The following is a 5,605-nucleotide window of genomic DNA, read 5'->3' as shown; positions in this document are numbered from 1 at the left end:
ATTCCTTGATTTGTCGTTTGTTTATGTTGGGTTTTTGTTTAAAATGACTGTGTTTTTAATAGATATACTATGGTTTTTTGAGTTGCGAATGGTGAAAAACATGGGACGGTTTTTTTATTGTGTTCTGTCAATCTGGTTTCCAATTTTCTTCCTGTTTCTCCGAGATAACTATCTACCAGAAATCCTATTGTACATTTTTTTTTCTCTTGTGCATGCTAGAATGAACAAAATATAATTGCCATGTACGAAATCCATCATTGTAAAAAGACCTGTTATTGGTGTAAGCATGAAACAACACAGACAGTACAAGACTAATGAATACACAAAACTCTACTGTTTCAAGACATGCTATTAACTGGGATAATCACAGGCTCATTAAAACAGACAAGTGTTGGAAAACCACAGAACATCAAGGCTGCTTTCTAAATAAAGAAACTAAAGCTTTCACACAACAGAGACAGTTTGGAGAATGGCTGCCACTAATTTACACACACAACTGTCACTCCAGCTTTTTCTCTTTATAATAAAAGGTTAATTCAGAAGGGTCAACAGTTTGTCATGAAGATCCTACCTGCAATAATCAGGCTTCACGAGAAAGATAGTCAATAGCCTGTCCAGGTGATTTGATTTTTCCACTGCTTACAAATGTAAATATGGTAGTAAGTAATTCATACATTTAGCAGACATGCAGTGCACCTCATTGTCTTACTTCATAGTAACATTATTGGCCATCATTACATTTGTTTAAACTATGTTCTCATTTTCTCTGGTTCTTCTGGACAGGCTATTGACTCTCTTTCTCATGAAGCCTGATTATTGAAGTTAGGTTCTTCTGGACAGGCTACTGACTATCTTTCTCATGAAGCCTGATTATTGAAGTTAGGTTCTTCTGGACAGGCTATTGACTCTCCTTCTCGTGAAGCCTGATTATTGAAGTTAGGTTCTTCTGGACAGGCTATTGACTCTCCTTCTCGTGAAGGACATATCATGAAAGATACCAGAAATTGATTTCTCTAGTTCTAATATTTATGAATGCTGAGTTTTGTTCCAAAGATAGATTAATTAATCAAAACCAATGAAAATGGAGAACTAAACATTTCATCATTGTACTGCCACACATTTCATTAACAACAAAGAACCTCTGATGTTATACTGAGACACAATAATAGTCAAAGGTGGTAAAGAAATATTATATATATATTTTTCCCTTAAAATTAGAAAAAAGTAGTGTTAAAATAAACGAGTCATCATGCTGTTTATTCAAATTATTTATTTATGTTAATGATAAAGTGGTTTAATATCTCCATTATAGTTCAAAGCTGTATTGTAATAAAGCTGTTATCATTCAACAGTCAAGGATTTTGATAATAACAAAGAATATTAGGGGGTCACTTAAATAGTGCCATACCTTTTGTAAGTGACAAAATCAGAAGGTTGTTACTAAACAACAAAACAAAATCTATAATAAGCTGCTTAGTAGAAGAATAAACGGAAAACCTCCATAAAAAAAAATACAACTTTCATGATGACTCACTTATTTTATGTTGTTAATGAAAACTGTTCCTTATCTTGTAACTGTATTGGAGTTGTGTATTGATATATGTATAACTATAACTGTGATAGTGGTTTCTGAACATATCAGTTACAAAAAGTCTTTGTTGTTTGTGTGATACCTACAAAAAAAAAAGCATAAAATTCATGACATGTACAGATAGAACTGTATTTGAAATTTGGTGTTCCATAACATTTTCAGATTTGTGGACACTTTTATTTCATTGATGTTTTTGTTGTTATGTTAAGTAAGGAAGATAAATCATACTCGGGTTTTAAAATGCATCTTAACTGTAATTGTGTGTGCATGGAAGGGGGAATTAAGATGTATTTCTATAAAATACCAGTAAGGAAGCGACTTCTAAAAAACCTTTATAATCTTACAAGTAACGCTATCATATTTCATTGTTGAAGTGATGAGAAATTTATGTGGGTTCATAGTTTTTGTATAATTTCAAAGTTCTAAAACGATTTCTGATATAAGTATTACGCGAGAACCTAGACCTTAGCTTTTATCCAATTTTTGAAATGCAATTCTTAAATATCCCACAAACGATAACTTTTGAGAAGTCTCTCCCTCACTTGTCTGAATTGCACAAAAAGTTATTAAACTTTGAAATTAACAAAAAACAAAATTAAATGTCCATAAAATTTTCCAATGTAATTCTGCTGAATTTTTTTTTAATGTAATCAAAAGTTACTCTTAAATTACCAAGTTGTCCTTGTACCATTCGCTACTGATGGAATCAACTTTTGCATCATACCAAGTAGTTTTATGTTTTAATGTGTAAAAAACAAAACAACAGTCAATAACAAATTTAGCTCGTTTTCTGTACTACATAGGAAATTCCATCAGTAACTAGTGAGATCAGCACTTGTTTTTACTGATATTTTGTGTAACAGTTGTTCACACGAACTTAATATGCATTTTTAAACCTGAATACAGATTCTATTTTCCCGACTTAGATAGAATACCACCATTAAAACAACTTGTAGCATTCTTGATCAATTTTCCTGGTGTTGTTTGGTTTCTACTATAAAGTCTCCTGTGAGTGAACATAATATGTTTTTGACCATGATGTACCTGAGTTTTACAACCGTAACTAGGGCCAGTGATAAGCAGTCACCGTATTCGGTAAACATGTGCTTATTAGAAACAGAAAATACACTTCAGTAAACCTAACTTTGACACGTGTAAGTGAACGTACTAAAAACAAAGAAATGTTTTCTAGAGTGGCAACTCACCTGGTGGCTGGCCATGAAATCAACCGAAGTTCACTTTCTAAAAGGAATGTGTTTAACCCTAAATTCATAGAAAAATAATTAAGATCATTCAATTCTTACCAACTTAACCATTTAATTACTGAATACGTCTAATTGCAAGACAAACTGACTTACTTTCATCATTATGGTATGGATTTCTCTAACTGCTCCTGATGAAAAATACTTGGTCAAAAAGTGGCCCTAGTAAAGGTTTTAACGTGGAAAGAATGTATGAAAATCAATAAAATATTTGTGATTTAATTCCTTTTAAGTACTTAGGTATAATACCCTATTTCAATTACAAAGATGAAATTTCCAATACCATATTTGTTTTAAGAAATTTAAATAATATTCTAATGTTAATAACTACTGACACGTAATGTTAATTATAAGGCAAACAGTTTAGAAGTAAATCGAAACATGATGTGATTTTAAATCTTTATACTATATACCAAAAAATAGATATGCTTCTCTGACCCTGGAGTAATGTGTGCCAATATTTTCTAAAAACAAATGTTTGTCATTTGCTGCATGAAATGTAATATTGGGTAAAATTTGTAACTCGGATAAAAATAAAGAATGTTATAAAAAAATCACAGTCCGCTGATTTTTTTCACTTTAAATTATTCTGCATCCATTGGACTTATCAATAATCCAATTGAAACTTTAATGTGTATACAGTAACTTGTATGTGTGGTTCTAAAATTAGTGAACTCTTGATACAGAAATGTAATGAACGAAATTAAGAACTACTTTGGTCAAACATTCCAAATTTATAGTTTGAACACTGAAAACTAAGAAAGGGAAAATTAATATTTCTCATTTTTATACAATTCTTTTTTTTTTTAATTACTGAAAAGTTATTTGTATTTGCAGTTCCTCAAAATGTTATTTTTAACTACTGGGCCTCAAAATTAAATACACTTTTATGAAGTTACTGTGTTTATTAATCTCCTTACTGAAATAATAATTCTTGTAAATGTTACAAAACATCTATTTGTATACATCAATTTTGTGAAACTTGGTTTTTTCGGTATTTCTCCACCGAAACTAATTATTGTATTAAAAGACTGTTTGAAGTGCAGTAGTGTAACCTTTTACAAACCTGTTTAAGTTTAGAATTAAGCTGAAATAAAAGCAGACAAAACAAATACGAGCAACTTATGAGTTATATAACCAGCTCTAAAACTTGTTAAATCATGAGTTTCACATTAAGACGTGCTTACAGCTAGATGTGAAACTCTATACCAGAAGATAATTAACTCTTGACACCATTATGAAAGAACATATAGAATATTTCATCATTTGCTTCTGAAAATACAAAACTGCTTCATGAGCATTAAGTTTGGATAAATTACTACTAATTGCAAAGCAAGATTTGTTATTAATTTGCATTCTCATGTATTATATACAATTGTTAGTCATTCCTGTGATTCATGTTTATATATATTCTCAAAAATTACTCTCATGATACTAGTTAAAGGTCATCCTGACCAATGTTTATATTTTGGAAAAAGTCCAACAAGTAGACTCACCTTACAAAAACAATTGGACATGCAAGTACACTTACAAATGTTGCTCCTTCAAAATTTTATCAGATTAAAATAGAGGACCAAAACTTCATCATCTAAAAAGACAACTCTGTAAGATTCAGAACAAGCACACAAACCTAACTCGTACTTCAAATCTTAAACGTTTTCACTACTAGGTGAATTTTCTAAATATTTTAATTGTAATTAATAATCAGATGATGTTATTCTTTCTCACGGAACCACTAATAAAAAAAAACGGCATTAATTAAGTTTTTTAACGTAGCTCATTGAATGATGCTGTACTACAAAAAGTTACTGCTTGCATTTGTAACATCTGTTAAACATTACCACCGTAACAGTGGACCATACATCAGTGAAACTTGAAAATCCAAAATTGTGGTCTTAAAATTATAATGAGTTATACTTTTGTACAAAGAATTAGAAAATAAAATAAGTTATGGAAACAGTATTCGTATAAAGTGAGACCAAAACTCAATTATGTGGGAAGTTTTTGAATGAAAACGCTACAGTACACAGCCTATCAATAAGTAAATGAACACCCACTATAATTCAAATTAAACATCTCCATGACATCATACACTAATAACCTTGATGTACAAATATAGGTATAGCTTAGTAGAGACAATAAAATGTGAGCAGTTATGTCACAAAGAAAGGGGGTCACGATAATTAACCATATTTTTCAGTAGGCTGCATAGCTGGTTAGTTAAAGTGAGTGAGAATAACACATAACCATTACTGTTACAGGAAAAGTGTAAGAGTGCCCTGATACCTTCATAAGATATTTTAACAACATGGACTACAATAGCAGAGTATCTAGACAGAAACCACTCCTCACTACAAGCAGTATTTTACATTGACAGCAGAGGGCACTGCAGATGCTATAACATCCTCATGTTTTTTTGGGGATATTGTAATTTTTTTATAACAAGTCCACATTTTCACACAAAGCACACACACGTGGATTTAGAGACTGCCCTCCCAGGAACTTTCATTGAAATATCTGCAAGCCACAAAAGAAGAAGATGGACTTTCTGCTATGGTGGTGTGTCATTTGGACAATTGGATGGTATTTAAAGGGCCATCTCCTGTTGCTCGGTTCTTCACAATATCTTCTACCTACCTACACTAATGACCAGCTTATTAAACTAGACAGTATTTTCACAAAAGTTTGGGCTTCTGCTCGTTCAGCCAGAATTACGAAACAATATTTTGAAGATCAAGGCAGTACCACTATC

Source organism: Limulus polyphemus, unplaced genomic scaffold, assembly GCF_000517525.1.
Source record: "Limulus polyphemus unplaced genomic scaffold, Limulus_polyphemus-2.1.2 Scaffold1315, whole genome shotgun sequence".
In the NCBI taxonomy this organism is placed as follows: domain Eukaryota; kingdom Metazoa; phylum Arthropoda; class Merostomata; order Xiphosura; family Limulidae; genus Limulus; species Limulus polyphemus.
The sequence above is the reverse complement of the archived record's forward strand: the minus strand, read 5'-3'. Positions refer to the sequence as shown.